Below are 18,255 nucleotides of genomic sequence, written 5' to 3'. Positions count from 1 at the left end.
GTGTTAGTCAGTATACAGATCCAAATGCAAATCTCATCCAGAAACACCTTACAGTCATACCTAGAATAATATTTAATCAGATGTTTGAACACCTGTAGCCCAGTCAAGTTGACACATAAGATGAAGCATCATGCTGTCCCAACTTGACTGCCACAGGTGGAGGCATCATGTCAATGTCAGGTCAGAGGAAAGGATCATGCCTGGTGGCTCTTCTCCTTTCAGCCCTCCTCCTTTAAGGGAGCAGACGCTTTCCCAAAAGTCCCTAGCTGATTTCTGTGTTGGCCTCATTGGTCAGAATTGGGTCCCATGTCACTAGCACTAGTTACAAGAGAGTCTGGCAAGATTAAATATCTGGATTTCCAACCTCTGCAATAGAAAGAGACAAATGAGAAGAAGGTTCAGTTGTTGGGTTAGCCAACCAACAGCATTTATCACAGCAGCCTGTGCAAAGTCACAGAATCACTAGTAGGAACAGAATTAGGACCCTTGACTGTTTTCTTCTTTCTGTAATATTTAAAAGAGAAGGATATTTTATTCCCTAGCCTACAATTTGGTGACTGAAGCCTTCACTCCACTGTTCCTCCAATTTTTGTTTCTTAGCAGTGATTCACCAGGCCCTTGCTCTCAGTTTATTGTGTAGAAAGCATAAGTATTTATTACAAGGTGAAGACTTTCAAAGGATAATCAACACACAAGTAGGCCAGTAACAGGGGCCCAGGATCCTGTCTACACTAGAACAAGACTCAAGATCCAGTTGAACAAATGCGTATTGAGAGCCCACTATCTGACTGTCATAGTATAGGCTGTGATAATGTTGCAAGAAAGAAGGTACCATCATCTGTACCTTCTGAAGGACTGAGGGCCATGAGAGAGGAATGTATGGGATACAGTGAAGCCCAGCGAGGGACAGACCAGCTCATTACCACATTCAAAGAAGACTTCCATTGCAAAGAAGGGGATGTTGAAGCCAAGTCTGGAAGGATGAGTAGGTATTTTCCAAGCAGACAAAATAGAGGAGGGCATTTTCATCCAAGGGAACAGCCTATGCATATTGTGGAGATGTGGGCCAGTGGGTTTGCTTAGGCCTAACCAGACTTTGGCGTAAAAATGCTCCTTCCCCACACGTGGACAATCAATCACACAGCTGCAAAGTGCTTATACAACTATTCTCTTATTGGAGTTCCTTAATTCCTAGTCTCTACTTACTGCCAAACTCTACCGATTTTTAAGACTACTGAAGGGTTGACTCTTCTAGGAGACTATATCAGCCTCAACTGACATAGGTTCCTTTCTCTGCTCCTGTGGTGTCCTCACCATTTCCTTTGCCATGTTAGCAATGTCTGTATCTATTTGAGTCTCTTCCAGGGCTCCATGAGCTCTGTGACAGCAAAGGCTGTGTCTCATGCATCTCCACAGCCAAGTGCATAGGGCAGTGCCAGGTATCCAATTAATCCCAATATGTAGTTGAGGAATGGAGAAATGCAGATGAGAAAGGGTCAGAGTGTTAGGCCCCTGGTCGTATGAGTGAGAGAGTGAAACTAGAACCCAGGCAAGCTGACCCTGATTTAGATCTTTCTATTCTACCATGTTATCTCCAGAAAAAGCAGGACCCATCTCTTTTATTTTATAGGGTCCAGAAATAGATTCCAGACTATCAGAATTTCTCACCATCTCCTGGTTCCTTCTTCTCCCAAGCTTCTCTTTATGGTCCTGTTTCTCATATTCTCTAAGCTTCTCCTCTCTTTCTCCCTTATATTCACTTCTCTAAGTTTTCAGTATTCACTTATTTACCTAGCCCACCCCAGAAATGGATAGCTTCCCCCAGATTACCTCCAGTCTCTAGCAAACTGGCATTCATGAAGCCTCCCTGGTAACCCAGGGACAAAGAACTCTTCATTATCTTCCTGGCTAAGACCTATAGCGGAAGACTGGAGATGGGAGATGGGTGGGAGGTGATTTAGGGGCTGTGGGTGGCTGTAGTATCCAGTTTATATGTCCATTTAGTAGAAATGAATTCCTAGACCACCTCTTTAAAATAGGTCTCTCCAGTACTTTACTTTCAGGGATCATAAAATACATCTCTCTCATGCTGGTACCAATGTCTGGTTTTTAATACTTAGAGTCTCCAGTTTCCTTCACAGCACTCATCACAATTTGTAATTGCATGTGTGTGTTTACATAGGTTTTGGATTTTGTCATGTCCCACACTATCCTACAAGACCAAGGATCACATCTATCCCATTCACCTCTGTATCCTCAACTCCCAGCACATTACCTAGAATAGGTGCAGGGCAAGGATATTTGTTGAATAAGACAATGACTGTGCACAGAGTGGGTTTGTTTTTTTTTTGAGATGGAGTCCTGCTCTGTCACCCAGGCTGGAGTGCAGTCATGTGATCTCGGCTCACTGCAACCTCTGCCTCCTGGGTTCAAGCAATTCTCCTGCCTCAGCCTCCCAAGTAGCTGGGATTAGAGGCATGCACCACCATGCCAGCTAATTTTTTGTATTATTTTTTAGTAGAGATGGGATTTCACCATGTTGGCCAGGTTGGTCTTGAAATCCTAACCTCGTGATCCACCTGCCTCGGCCTCCCAAAGTGCTGGGATTATAGGTGTGAGTCACCATGCCTGGCTGGCTTTTGTTTTTTTGTTTTTGTTTTTGTTTTTCTGAAAAGGAATCTTGAAATGATACCTGGTCTCCAAATAATGCCTTTTATATAGACCTGGAATTTACTTCCAATTGTCTGATTTCCTCTGGTCCTCACAGCAGTTCTCTGAGGAAGGTATTAAGGTTCCTATTATTAAGGAAGGAAGCTGAGGCTTAGAGGGCTTAGCAACTTTCTTAGAGTCACATTAAGACAGGAAAAGGGGGCTGAATCAGTTATACGGAGGTACATATTGAGGACCTGCTGCCCACCTTGTTGTGCATGGCCCTGAGAACAGGCTCCTGTATTAGGCGTTGCCATCACTATGGTGTAATTTTTACAGATAAGCAAACAGAGGCACAGAGAGTTTAAGCACTTTGCTCAAGCAGCAATGGCTGGTCCAGGATCTGAACCGAAGTTGGATGGGAATCTCATTGGTTTCTACTATATCATTTGCAAAGAAATCTGGATGTGAAGAATTCTACAAATCTTCAGAGAATGCTGAAGGCACTTCAGTGAGCACTCTGGCCTCCTTACAGAGAAGAGGGAATGCTCTCTGGCTGGAGTGGGATGTGGGAAGACCTGGGAAAGTACAAACAAGTGACAGGATTCGGAAGCCATGGAAAGTACCAGAAAAATCCACTGGGACTCAGCACAGGCAACAGAAAGTATTATAGGGATTTTATGCAGAAAGGAGCTTGAGACATGGCTTTAGTTTTCGAGAATGTCATTGAAAGGACTGGAGAAGTGACCTCCAGGAAGCTTCTGAGCCCTGCAGAATTGACCCCCCAGATGGCCAATGTGTCAGTTCAAGAGCCCTCTACCATAGCTGTGATTCAGAAAGCAAAATCTGGAAGCTGTTGCCACCTCAGCTCCTCCTTGGGACCTCAGAAGCTGGAGCAGGGCCCTGGAGAAACCTCATTCCCATATAGTTACGTCTTCAGGAACTTGTCTGCATACAGGGAACAGCCAAAGAGGTGGGAGGTGATTGCAGTCTCAGCTCTGCCTCTGAGAGTCCAGCAAGTGCTTCCAGTTGGCTGAATCTGCTCATTGTTAAACTCCCAGCTGCAAGGGAGTCTAGGAAATGAAGTTTTTATCATTGCATCCTCTGCAGATCAAGAAGACACACTAGCAGGAAAGTGCAGTGAGCCAAATGAGTATCCATTCCAGGAGACTCAAGGGGAACTCTTACATATAAATAAATAGTTCTTATAAATCAATAAAGATGGATATCCTAATCTAAAAATAAGCAGTGTGTATAAACAGGCAACTTGCCTGAAAGAAGAAGTGACCTGTGAAAAAACAGGTTAAGTGCTAAATCAGGCCGGGCACAGTGGCTCACACCTGTAATCCCAGCATTTTGGGAAGCCAAGGTGGGAGGACTGCTTGAGCCCAGGAGTTTGAGACCAGCCTGGGCAACATGAGAAAATGCTCCATAAAAGATACAAAAATTGCCTGGCACCGTGGCTCACGCCTGTAATCCTAGCACTTTGGGAGGCCGAGGCGGGTGGATCACAAGGTCAAGAGATCAAGACCATCCTGGCCAACATGGTGAAACGCTGTTTCTACTAAAAATACAAAAATTAGCTGGGCATAGTGGCGCATGCCTGTAATCCCAGCTACTTGGGAGGCTAAGGTAGGTGAATTGCTGGAACCTAGGAGGCAGAGGCTGCAGTGAGCCAAGATGGTGCCGCTGCACTCCAGCCTGGGCTAGAGAAAGACTCTTCTCCAAAAAAGAAAGAAAGAAAAGATACAAAAATTAGCCAGGAAAGGTAGCACATACCTGTGGTCCCAGCTACTTAAGAGGCAAGGTGGAAGGATCATTTGAGCCTGGAAGACCAAATCTGTATTAAGCTATATTTGCTTCACTGTACTCCAGACTTGGCAACAGAGTAAGACCCTGTCTTAAACAAACAAACAAACAAACAAACAAACAAACAAAAAGCTAAATCTCAATAATTACCCAGGAACAAATGGAGGAAACTAGGAAACATTTTTTTTTTTTTAGAATCCAAAAATATAAAAGATCAACAATGTTGCTGAGAGTAGATGAAACTGGCCTTTGAATAAATTACTGATAAATGTGGAAATTAATACAAGTATTCCAAGAGGACAGTATACCTTTATACATTCATAACCTTTGATTCAGTGAGTTCCCTACTAATGACTTTTGATAAAAAGTTAGGAAAATCCAAAAAGATATAGAGGCATTCTCCCCAGAAGTCTTTGTAACATATATATTTTTAAATCTAAATGCCCACCAACTGTGAAATACTAGATACTCAATAAAAACATCTAAAAGTTTATATTTTGGCATGCAAAGATCCCTGGATTTGGTAAGTTTAAAAAATATTACAGAATGGCATATATGTATGATTCTATTTTATTTACAAATGTATGCATTGAAATGTTTACATATTGAAAATATGAGAGGGAACACATTGAAGTACAAACATTATCTTTAAATCCTGGGACTACTGCTTTTACCCTCTTCTTTATACTTTGCTGTGCCATTTGATTTTATTTTCTTTAAATAAGCACATGTCACATTTATTCACAGAAAAAATCCTATAAAAGTTTTTTTTCCTTGTGGAGGAAAACTTGGGCCCTGAGAAGCTCATTTTACCCTTATTGCATTCCAGAAGCTTTAGAAAGCAAACCTTTCCAAGGCCCCCCCTGAAGCAAGGGTGTTTAGAACCCAGGAATGGAGCTGGGGGCAAAGATGAGTAATTACAGTTAGGGCAAAAGGAGTGGTGAGGAGGGCGATGAACTAACTTTAGCCTCCCTGATAGGGAGTTATTCCAGGATTCCTACAATCCTCTTGCACATGCTTAGCTCTGTCCCACAGCCTCCACCCCAGTGACTGCAGGGCTGACACAGGCACTAATAGACTTCAGACTGTAACAAAATGCTTGAGATCTCTGCTGCTTTAAATAGAGGTGTTCGGCACCCTTCGGGATGCCACGTCTGGCAGAGCTGGGCTCCTCAGCACTCACCCTACTTTGAGTCCCAGTGATGAAACCACTTGGAAGGCCAGCTTTCCCTTCAACCTCAATATCTCTAAGGCAAAACTCATCATCCCCTAAACTGGGCAATACAGATTAAGTATCCCTCATCCAAAATGCTTGAGACCAGAAGTGTTTTGGATTTCAGATTTTGGAATATTTGCATTATACTTAGCAGCTGAGCAACCCTAATGAAGAAAATCCAAAGTTCAAAATGCTCCAGTGACTGTTTCCATTTTTCCATGGAGTATCATATCAGTGCTCCAAAATTTTTGAATTTTGGAGCATTTCAGAATTCAGGTTTTCAGATTTGAGATGCACGACTGGTACCTCCTGCCCATGAAGTCTTCTATCTCAAATCCTAGGGGCATCTTGCATTCCTGCTTCACCTCCTCTGTTATTTAACCTTTTTCTTCTTTCCCCTTCTCCTCTATTAAACATCACTAATCATCAGGAAAATGAAATACAAACTATAATGAGATGTCAAATTAGAAAGACTGATAGTCAAATCTGTCAGTGAGGCTGTAGAGTAACTGTAACTCTCCTGCGTTTCTGGTGGGGATGTAACATTGTGCAGCCTCTTTGGAAAGTAGTTTGGCAGTTTCTTATAAAGTTACATATATAGGCACCATATGATCCAACTGTTCCCCTGCTAGACTTTTCCCCAAGAGAACATGATTTAGAACAGATTCTTAAAAGCATACTTTGTGAGCCTATTATGGAATCATATAACTTTATCTCTAAGTGGCCTTAAAAATAATAACATCAAGAATAACAGTTCTCTTTTATCTAATGTCTATTAAATGCCAATCATGTTACATATATATGCTTTCTTAAAACATCCCTAGGGATAGCAATCTCTTGAGACTCAAATAGCCACTTGACACAAGCAGATATCCAAAAATAGCCAACAAGCACATGAAATGATATTAAACATCATGAATCATCAGGAAAATGAAAATTAAAACTATAATGAGGTATCGAATTAAAAAGACTGACAGTACAAACTTCGGTGAGGCTGTGGAATAACTAACTTTCCTACGTTGCTGCTGGGGATGTGACATGGTGCAGCCTCTTTGGGAAATAGTCTGGCAGTTCCCTCTAAAGTTAAATTTATAGGCACCATATGATGCAATCATTCTCCTCTAGACTTTTCCCCAAGAGAAATGAAATATGTTCTCTAAATGACTTTTATAAGAATCTTCATAGCAACTTTACTCATCATAGCCCCAATCTGGAGACAACCCAAATGCCTGTCAACTTGTGAACAATAAACAAAATGTGGTACATGCACATAAGGAAAAGCTTCTTGGGGATAAAAGGGAACAAACTATTAAGAGATGTATGTTAGTTGTCTACAAACTTATCAGCTTCAAACAACACATATTATCTCACAGTTTGTGGGGGCAGGGGTTGGCCATGGCTTAGCTGGGTCTTCTCTAAGACTGCCATCAAGATGTCATCTGAGGCTCAGTTCTTATCTGGAGGCTCAACTGGCAATAGAACCACTTCCAAGCTCACTTGGGTTGTTGGCAGAAGTCGTTTTCTTGTGACTATGAGATTAAGGGCCTTGGCTTCTTGCTGGTTGTCAGCGGGAAGTTACACACAGTTCCTTTTTTTTTTTTTTAATTGAGACAAGGTCTCGCTCTGTTGCCCAGGCTGAAGTGCAGTGGAGTGATTGTAGCTTGCAGCAGCCACAAACTCCTGGGCTCAAGTGATCCTCCAACTTTAGCCTCCTGAGTAATTGGGACTACAGATGTGCATCACCATGCCCAGAAAATGTTGTTTATTTTTGGTAGAGATGAGGTCTCGCTGTGTTGCCCAGGCTGGTCTTGAACTCCTGAGCTCAAGCGATCCTCCCACCTTGGCCTCCCAAAGTGCTGGGATTACAGGCTTGAGTAATGTGGGCCTTTGCATGGGTCTTGCCATAACACAACAGCTTGTTACTTCACAGCAAGAAAGGGAGAAAGAGAATACATCTGGGAGCAAGACTGAGACTTAATCTAACATAACATTATCATGGAGTGCCATCCCATCTCCTTTGCCATATTCAGCAAGCCAGTCACAGATTCCCACCCCCTTCACCCCCACCCAAGGGAAGAAGCATGTAGGGGCTTGAACATCAGAGGCAGGGTCCTGCAGTCTGCCTTCCAGTCTGTACATCACAGCATGTAACTATGCAGACAAATCTCAAAGTCATTATGTTGAGGAAAAAAAGACTAGACACAAAAGAGTCCATATTCCATGATTCCACTGACATGAAAATCTAGAACAGGCAAAACTAATCCATAGTCACTGAAAGATCAGTGATTGCCCAGAGCCAAGGGAATAAAGGGCAGGGTAGAGGGGCACAAGGCAACTGTGAAGGTGACAAAAGTATATCTCTTATTTGACATGATGTGTATAGGGGTGTTGCATTTGTCAAAGGTCATCAAAGTGTACATTTCAAATGGGTGCATTTTATTTTATGCAAATTATACCTCTATAAAGTATATATTTTTAAGTGGCCCTATGAATTGCACATTTTTATTCCCCATTTTGCCAATGAAGAAACTGAAGCTCAAAACGTGTCCATAGTCACACAGCTGGGAGAACTGGGACCCTAAGCCAGGTCTAACTGCAAAGCAGTTTTCCTTTATGCACAACACCTAATTCTCCTCGAAGCTTCCATTTTCACAAGGGAGAAAAAGTGAGGCCTGAAGAGCTAAAGAAACATTCTCAAGGCCTCGCAGAAGTGACTGAGATTCTCAAGCTTATGTGTTCTGATTCTAAGTCAAGGGGTTGCCAGACCTTATTAAAGTCTTCTAGCAGATTTTGAGTTATTATTGCATTTTTTAAATTTACTCATGTATGTCATTGTAAATATACTTAGCAGTATTGTTCTTTAAAACACATAAGCTTATGAGCCAGTTCTTTACAAGAACCACATATGGCTGTCCATGAAAATAAAGGTTTCGAAAGGTGTGCTATCTGCTGTTGGTTAAGCGCCTTCTTTCGTGCTTGCTAAATCCTGAGTTTATTCAGCTGTTTGGTGGCCATGTGCTTCAAGGAAACATAGGCCCCTCTCTGGTGCCACAAGGTGAATCTTGGTTTGTTTCAGCCAGCTGTGGTCATTCTGTTCCCACTGGGAAAGGGGTGTTTAGAAAAGGGAATATGGGCCAGGCATGGTGGCTCATGCCTGTAATCCCGGCACTTTGGGAGACCAAGACGGGTGGATCACATGAGGTCAGGATTCGAGATTAGCCTAGCCAACATGGTGAAACTCTGTCTCTACTAAAAATAAAAAAATTAGCCAGGTTTGGTGGTGGGTGCCTATAATTCCAGCTACTCAGGAGGCTGAGGCAGGAGAATCACTTGAACCCAGGATGTGGAGATTGCAGTGAGCCAGATCGCTGCCATTGCACTCCGGCCTGGGTGACAAGAACAAAACTCTATCTCAAAAAAAAAAAAAAAAGAAAAGAAAAAGTAGAAAGAAGGAAAAGAAGGAAGGAAGGAGAGAAAGAAAAAAGGAAAGAGAAAAAAGGAGAGGGAGGGAGGGAAAGAGAGAGAAAGGAAAGAAAGGAAAAAAGGAAAGAAAAGAACAAAAGAAAGAAGAAAGAAAGAAAGTATGATTCAATTCTGACCAGTGAGTCTTGAGAGGTACCTGCCGGGAGGATTCTGGGACATCCACCGTGCTTCTTAAAAGCAACATAAGAAGGAGCTGTTTTTCACAGCCATGAGGGTATGGCCCAGGGCACGGGTGTGGCTCCCTGGTAACATGAAGGAACAGTATGAGAAAAAAAGTTCATCTTTGAGAATAGGAGTCAAAGGACACAAAGCATTTAGGTCCTTGATTCTGACATTGAGCCTCTGATTTACTCGGCCCTGTGATTGCCCTAGCTCAGTGATGTGAGCTCATACATTTTCTTTATTGATTTAGTCATCACTGTTATTTGCAGCCAGAATCATCTTCATATTCAGAAGATCGAAGCAGATACTGTCAAGTCTTTTTTTTTTTTTTTTGCACCCAACTCCATGGTGCATAAAATTCTTATGAATACTTTTATGCACCACATTCCATTCAAAATTAATGGCAGGCAAATTGAAATTATACATTATGTGAGTATTAAGATTAATTTCTGTCTCAGAAGTACTTGTTAATAGCTAAAGATTAGAAACAACCTAACTGTCCATCTGTAGGGAACTGGTTAAATAAATTAGGGTAGAGCCACATACATTATAAATAAAGAAGCATCTCCATTTGTACTGATAGGAAATGATTTTCGAGATATGCTACTTTGAAGAAAAACAAGTTAGAACTGTATACAGGAGACTTTTAAATCCGTAGTCATGGAAAAACATCTGAAGTTTATTGTCTCAATTCTTTATGTGGATTGGCTTATATGATCCTCTTTGCAACACTATGAAGTACATGTTACTGTTACCATTTTCTTTTTGAAAGATGGGTACACTGAGGCGTGGAACTGTTAACTAGTGTTCCTGGGATCACACAGTCGTTTAGTGGTAGAACTGGGACTTGAGCCCAAAGTCCATGCTCTAAACATGCAATTAATTGACCCCTGGGACTATTGGAAGGAATGAATGAGCTCATGTATGCTTAGCCAGTGTTGGCCTTAGCCAGTAGTTCTCAAAGGGTAGTCCATGCTCCAGCAGTGTTAGAAATTTGTTAGGAGTATATTTGTTCGGAAATGTGTTAGCTTAGAAATGTTTCCCAGGTTCAACCAGACTTTGTCTTACATGATAGCTGCATGCTATCCTGTTTCTTGTCTGGTATGAGTATACGAAGTCCCACCTAGCAGGGGAAAGAATAAGTCCCAGCTGAAACTTGAGGAAACATACTGAAGTATTGTTACCACCTTGCTATCTTGTCCAGCAGCCATTGATCGGCCACCACTGTGAACTCAGCAGGAAATTATCCTGTAATCAGTGATGTCTGATGTGGGCTTAGGAAGTACCAAGATTCTACTACCACTCCGAGGCCAGCTGTTGGATCTGTACACGCCAAAACTTGCCAAATGATTCTTCTCATCAATTTAGCTACGCCATAGGACAGTAATCTCAAACCCTTTTCTTCCTCAGTGCATTTTACATAATAGCATAGATGCTTAGTAAATATGCATTGAATGAAGACATCATCACGATTCACCTGGTAACAGCTATCTTTTTTTTTTTTTTTTTTTACAAAGAGAACCTAACAGGAGTTCTCAGCCTTGGCTGCACATTACAATTACTTATAAAGCTTCTCAAAATTCCCAAGCCCAGGTGGGCACTTGAGATCAATCCTATCAGAATATCTGGGGACAAGGAAGAGAAGGAAGGACTACTTTTGAGAGCTCCTTGGGTGATTCCAATGTACAGCTAAGATTGGAAAGCCACTAAGTTAGAATGAAGAAGGTTGATCTGACAACTGCCAAACCAGCAAAGACACACAGCCCCAGACACAGTGGGTAAAACCCAGAGGGCTTTCTAGAAAGCTGTTTCTACCCTTTGCTTCTTTTGATGGGCAATGCAAGCTGAGCTGGAAGCCACCAAGATCCTGTCTTAAGAGGTTCCCAGGTTCCTGTCCACAGTGGAGGGTGAAGCTGGAAGCATTTATGCTGGAAACCCTTACTGGGTGATGATCCTAAAAATTACTGCCATATGTCCCCAACAGGGAGGGTAGGGCTCACATTTGTTTCCTGCACCCTCTGCAGCCTCATTACATAGCTGCTCAATACTCATGCATGGGGGCCCCCTAAATAGCTCCCTTTAGTTTAATAATTTTATTGAGCTTCTAGATTCCTTGCAGTTTGCCAGACCCTGGAAATTCAGATGTAAATTCAACATCACCCCTCCCTGATGGAGTTCACAGCCTGGAGGAGGAAATGGAAAGTAAATCAACTGCTAGTATGTGACATGATCAGGGCTTGGTGGAAAATAGTTCAGAGAAGTGAGGGCTTAGAGGAACATATTGGCGGCAGGGGTTTCAGAAGACTTCTGAGGAGAACTGGTAATAGTACCGAGAGGCTTTTTTTGTTTTCTTTTTAAATATTCATATACATATTGTAAAGTTCAGAACAATCTTAAACATAGATAATTGAACACGCTAGTTTGACAAATATTAACATTTTGCCATGTTTGCTTCAGGTCCTTAAAAAAAAATTCTGAACTATTTTAAGCCTAGAAAAAGTACAGAGAATAATGTAGCAAACACTCATAAACTACGGTGGTTAAGACTCCCGCCCTGGAGCCAGGCTACTTGTGTCTGCAGTGTGACATTGGAGAGGCTACTTGGCCTCTCTGTGCCTCTGTCTCATTTAAACACACACTTCAAAGGGCAGCTGTCAGGATCAATTAAGGTAATACTCTGCAAAATACAAGTGCCCAATGATCTTAAATGTTAACTGTTGTTTCCCTTATGTTCACAACTGAGCTTGTCAAATCTTAACATTTTGCTGAATTTGTTTTAGATTTTTTTAAATGAAAAGAAATATATCATAGATACTTTTAAGAACTCCTGTCTATACCCTTCCCTGTACTGATGACAGATAAAATGTTAACCAGGCGGTCAGGGTGGGAAAGTCCGTGTTAGAACACAGGGACAGGGAAGTCCCTGGCTTCTGAGGAAACCCTCCGGTGTGATCAGAAAGGAAGGTGACCCGACTGACGGGCAGGGGAAGAGGCTGGAGAGGCAGCCTCAGCTTGTCAGGAAAGACGTTTGGGTGTTTCACCTGATGTCACATCCTGCCCTCCCCTGTCTCCCAGGAAACCCTCAAGCTTCCTTTTTTTTTTTTTTTTGAGATGGAGTCTCACTCTGTCCCCAGGCTGGAGTGCAGTGGCACGATCTCGGATCACTGCAACCTCCACCTCCCGAGTTCAAGTGATTCCCCTGCCTTAGCCTTCCAAGTAGCTGGGACTATGGGCACATGCTACCACGCCCAGCTAATTTTTGTGTTTTTTAGTAGAGACAGGGTTTCACCATGCTCGCCAGGATGGTCTTGATCTCATGACCTTGTGATCAGCCCATCTTGGCCTCCCAAAGTGCTGGGATTACAGGTATGAGGTACCACGCCCTGCCTCGAGGTTCCTTTTCACGTCTCCTTTCCTTAAAAAAAAACTACCAAACAATGGATAAAATAAAGCTCACCCACTCTTGCCTCTCAACCTGGAAAAGTCCATCCTGTGTCAGCTAGCTTTGAGGGTAGATGGAGAGGCTAGGAAACCAGCGAGAAGTGGCTGGGCTGCCTGAGATCAGTGCCACCTGGGTGCTCTGGGGCAGAGATGGGTGATTTAGGGCTGTGGCCCAGGCAGGAGCATTTAGCATCTTTCAGGCCCAGCTTCTCAGGCTTGCACTGAGTAACCAGCTAGGGAGGGGTACTCTACCAGGCAGATATTTTCTGCTGAGCAAGCTGATAAGTGAGCCCTCTGACTAGTTCAATAGTTTACCTGATAGAGCACAGATGTGGCTTGTCAGACAGAGATATGTATGGGGAAGGCCTTGGGTATAAGTACATATTAGCGCCTGGCCTGGGTTTGAAATGTGCTCTCCTATCACCCCTCAGCCATACCATCATTTTTCATCTCAGAATGGGCTTTCCCCTTCCTCTGCTCCTCTCTCCTCCCCTCCACTCCCCCAGCATTCGTTCCAGCCGCTGCCGAGAAACAGCTGCTCTGAGGCCCATCTCTCATCGGCTGCCTTATCTCTCCGATGAATAATGTTCCCCTTCCCCAAGCAGCAGCCTGGCAGGAGGCCCGCCCCAGTGCTGAGCAGGCCGCTGACAGCGCTGGAGCTCAGGCAGCTGTCAGACAGCAGGACCGCCCCGGACCCCCACGTGGGTGAGGGCTAATGCCTCTGCCTCCCAGGGACATGCCACCCGAGGCCCCATGGCCCTGGTGAGCTGCAGCTCACAAACTCAGCCCTTCCAAGCACATCTCAGCAGCCCCTGGGTGCAGTTGCCTTGCTGGGTGCTGGGGAAGCAGGCACTTCAGACATGGGCCCTGTCCTTAAGGGGCGAGGGCTGTTTATGAGACACGTGGCTTGTGCCTAACAGTACAGATCTCTGTGCTTAGTAGTTCTTACAAACATACTTAACTACTCCAGGTTTCAGTTATCCTCATCTGCAAAATGGGCTAGTAATAGTGGAGTGTAAATGCTTGTCGGTTCTCTGCTCACATTCTCTTTGCCAGCAGCTGCAGGTGTCATGGTAATGCTACATCTGTGGCCTTCTCCATTCATTGGGCTGATGGTAACTGCATCCCTGAGATAATTGAGAGGGTAAACCCTCTCCACCACCTCCCATCAGGGGTCAGTCACTGGCTGCTGTTGGGGATACAGAAGCCCAGCCCGCTTTCCTCAAGATGGGTCAACTCCAAGGTACTGTTTTTGCCCCAGAGGCCACCTGTGGACCAGGCCAAGGCCAGAACTTCTCCAAGATGATGTCCCTCCCTGGCTTCTCCCCCTTCCTTGTGTTGCTACCCTCGCCCCTCATGGTTTTCCTGAAGAGCACTCCCTCCAAGAATCACTTGCTTGCAAATCCCTACTTTAGCCTCCACTTCTAGAGAACCTAGCCCAAGAGAAGTACCTACTTCACAGGGGTTTGGAGTGAGGATGCTATGAGATCATGTTGAAATGACACTTTTCAAGTGTCTGGCACTCAGCAAATTGGGTAATTGTGATTCTTACTAACCAATAACACCTGACAGAATGTAACAGGCAAGCTCAACACACAGCTACAATAGGAGATGGGAGTTGAAAGCCTTGGCTCCAAGTTCTGGCTTGGGAGACAGTCATCCCAGGAAGGTCCCCCAGAGGTCACATAGCCCAACTCTCCTTTGACCAATCAGGAACCTGAAGCTGAGAGAGGAGAAGCCACAATCTCAAAGACACAAGAGCAGAGCTGGGACTAGAAGATGTCTTGGATTTTTCCCACCATTCCGGAATCCTGTTATTTTAACCATCTTCTGATCCTCTGTTTTCTGTTATTTTTTAAAGGGTTATTGACTTTATATCACCAGGACTCTGAGAAGGGAAGCCATTTCCATTGTGGAGCCATTTCCATGTGGATCTCCTGAGTACCTACTATGTGCTTAACACCTGCTAGGTACTCAGGGAAGGGGTCTCAAAAGTATATTTCTATCCTTATTGCTGTGGCCTAAATGTCTGTGTTCCTCAGAGTTCAAATGTTGAAATCCTAACCTTCAAGTGATGGTATTAGGAGATGAGGACTTTGGGAAGTGATTAGTCATGAGGGCAGAGTTCTCATGGATAGGATTAATGCCCTTATAAGTAAGAGACCCCAAGAGAGCTGCCTTCCCCCTTCCACTGTGTGAGGATGCAATGAGAATGTGCCATCTATGAACCAGAAAGTAGGCCCCACCTCCCCCAACACCAAGAGCAAGGCATCAGCAGATGTGATGTTGGGGGAGGTGAAGCCTACTTTCTGCTTGGCCTCCAGGACGCTTAGTGATTGCAGAGCACTTTACTGTTTTCAAAATGTGTGTGTGTTGGTTACCTTTTTTTTAAACCAGTCAGTAGAGTGATTTTCAAAAAAAAATTTTGAATGCATTGTCAACATTTAAGTAATTGAGAATTTCACATAAATATCCAGATTTAGGCATCTTTTGAAAAGTCACAGGGGCCATATAGGCCCATCATTTCCACATGGCCATAATGGCTTAGACCTTAGCCTGGGCCCAGATTTGCTTATTCATCTCTCCTGGTTTCTCCCTCCTCATCATCCACAGAGGCTTCAGCTAGCTGCCCGTTGTCTTAGCAGTTGTACCCTCCTACAGACAGGTGAAATATGCCTCATACTCAAGTCACTGTTGAGTGGAAAAATAAAAGACACGTGAAAGGACATGCCTGCTTCCAAAAAAGTTTGAAGAAAGCATTGGGGAAATAAAGGATATTTCTATGTGCTTTATATGGAAACAGAGAGTGTGCATGAGAAGAGACAACTGAAGATGTCCATCTCCCTCAGCTCTGATGGCACCTGCTTGGGCCCTTGGGTAGCAGCAGGAAAATCAAGTAACACTCAGTACTCGGAAGTACAGACCCTGGACTAGGCCTGGGCCACAGAGAGGAATAAGATGAGGGACTTGTGTTGAGGATTTAGAAGCTGTTTAGAAGCTTCTAAAGCTTCTTAAAGTCTGTTAAGATGTCTCAGGCATGAGGCATTGGAGGAAAAACCAGAGTGGGAATGGGGAGTGGGGAGTGTAGGGATCAATCCTAGACACTTCTGGAGGGAAGATTTAACAGCCCTGGTGGCTCCTTACTTAAGGAGTGTCAGGGAGAAGAATTGCACATGACTTCAAGGTGACAGATGCCAAGTTCCTGGGAACATGACAGACCTTTAACAGAAGTCAGCAGATCTACTTTGCAGGAAGCTGATGACTTGGGGTCCGGTCACATTGAGTTGGAGGTGATGAGGAGAGGTTCAGGGTGGTAGAAGGTACTGGTTGCACAGTGATTGTACACAGGATGTCAAAGCCCAGAGACCGGCACTTCAGTCTCGGCTGGACACTTTCTTGGCTGTGCCTAATCTCTCTATGTCTTTGTTTCTGAAAAATGAAGCTGTTATTATAGTATCTACTTTGTAGAGTCATTGTGAGGATAAAGATAACATAAGTAAAATCCTAAAAATGATTCCTGGCACCAAGGAAGTGCTCTATAAATCCAAATCACACTTTGATTATTGCCTAAGAGGACAAGGTAAGGGAAGTCCCTGAATGGAGATGATTCTATGAAGCAGAGAACCAAATATTGAGCCTTGGAGAAGAGCTGTAGTAAGGGAGAAAATAGTGAAGGAGCTGGGAATTGGGAAACAAGGGCAGAGGGTGCCTTCAAGGCAAGATGGAAAGGGTCTGTAGAGGAAGTGGGCAATGATCATGCTGCAGAAGCCACAGAGGACAAGAGGAGCTCTGGAGCAGGGCTTCTCCAGCAAGGTACATTTCCACCCAGGGGACACTTGGCAATGGTGGGAGACATTTCTTCTTGTCACAACTGGGCATGGGAGTGCTGCTGCATCTAGTGGGTAGAGGCCAGAGATGCTCCTAATATCCTACAAGGCACAGAACAGCCTCCCACAACAAAGAATTATCCAGCCTGAAAGTGTCCACAGAGCTGAGGTTGGCAAACCCTACTCTAGAGCCAAAGGGCTGTGAGGTTTGACTCATGGTTCCATCACCAATAGTTCTGTGACCTTGGCGAGTTCCTTAGCTGCTCTGTGCCTCAGATTCGTTGTAGGTTTTCCTTGTTAGGTTTAAATGAGTGAAGTTATGCAGAGGGCCTAGAGTCTCATTGTATTTTACTAGAGCCTCATCATATTTTAGCTATAATTAGAAACTGGGTAAGGTAAGGACACAGAAGAAGCCATCTGATCTGGGGATTTCACACTTAGAAGTTACTTTGGAGCAATTGTATTGGGGTGGAAAGGGGCTAGCAACCAGGTGCAGAGGATTATGGAGCTGGGCACGTGGGAATTGGGGCCAGTAGGCATAGACTGCCTTGTCCAACAGGCATAGCAATGGACAGAGGAAGGGGAATGACTAGTTATGGCTGCAAGGCCAAATGCAGGGGACTTATTTCTCTATCTATCTATCTATCTATCTATCTATCTATCTATGTATGTATCATCTCTCATCTGTCAATCATCTCTCATCTCTCTACTATTTATCTATCATCTGTCTACTTATCTATTTATGCAAAGTGTACCAACCAAAATTTTTAGCAAATGCACAAACTGTGATATGATGAAAATGGAAATTTTCAAAAGAAGAGAAATCACCTGCCACCAGACCACCTTAACAAATGAGCAGTTTTCCATCTCTCCTTCCAGGCCTATCATTTTTACAGTGCTTTAGTCATAAAACAGGTCCTCTTTCCTATTGTTTTATGTCACGTGAAATTGTACTGTAAGCATTTTCCATGATATAACTTCATTGTTACATTTTCTATTTTTTTCCAGAATGAAGATAATCTCATTGTTTTTTCCTGAGTGTAAAAATGCTCTGCCCTCTTTTTTTTTTTTTTTAAACACTGCAGACAGTCCAAAAAGTATGAAGAAGAATGTAATCATTCCCATTTCCCATCTCACTCTTCAAACAACCAGGTTGGCATTTTGGTGAACATCCATCCAAACAAACCTCCACACATTTATCTATTTGTTGACTTATTCCTTCTTTTATGTAAATACGAATGTGATTTAACTGCCAGTCCATTTGGAACCTTGAAGTGAAGGTTTTCTTATTGTTGAGGTTTGCTATGGTTTGAATATGTGTGTCCCCCCCAAAATTTATGTTGAATCCTAACCCCCAATGTGATTAGGAGGTGAGGCTATTGGGAGGTGATTAGGTCATGAGGGTGCAGCCCTCATGAATGAGCAGCCCTCATGAATGGGATTTGTGACCTTCAAAAGGGACCCCAGAGGCTGGACGCAGTGGGTCACCCCTGTAATCCCAGCACTTTGGGAAGCTGAGGTGGGCAAATCACGAGGTCAGGAGTCCAAGACCAGCCTGGCCAACATGGTGAAACCCTGTCTCTACTAAAAATACAAAAAATTACCTGGGCATGGTAGCAGGCACCTGTAATCCCGGCTACTTGGGAGGCTGAGGCAGGAGAATCACTT

At 43.6% G+C, this 18,255-nt stretch overlaps 1 protein-coding gene across 2 annotated transcripts in view; it reads left to right on the top strand.

Annotated features, from left to right (window-relative positions):
• The window catches only part of SYN3 (synapsin III), a 497,817-nt gene that overhangs the window by 146,443 nt on the left and 333,119 nt on the right, over positions 1-18,255 (top strand). The window lies entirely within an intron of this gene.

The sequence above is a fragment of the Aotus nancymaae genome, unplaced genomic scaffold (genome assembly GCF_030222135.1).
Source record: "Aotus nancymaae isolate 86718 unplaced genomic scaffold, 86718_ANA_hifiasm-v0.15.2.pri h1tg000076l, whole genome shotgun sequence".
Lineage (NCBI taxonomy): Eukaryota > Metazoa > Chordata > Mammalia > Primates > Aotidae > Aotus > Aotus nancymaae.
The sequence above is the reverse complement of the archived record's forward strand: the minus strand, read 5'-3'. Positions and strand labels throughout refer to the sequence as shown.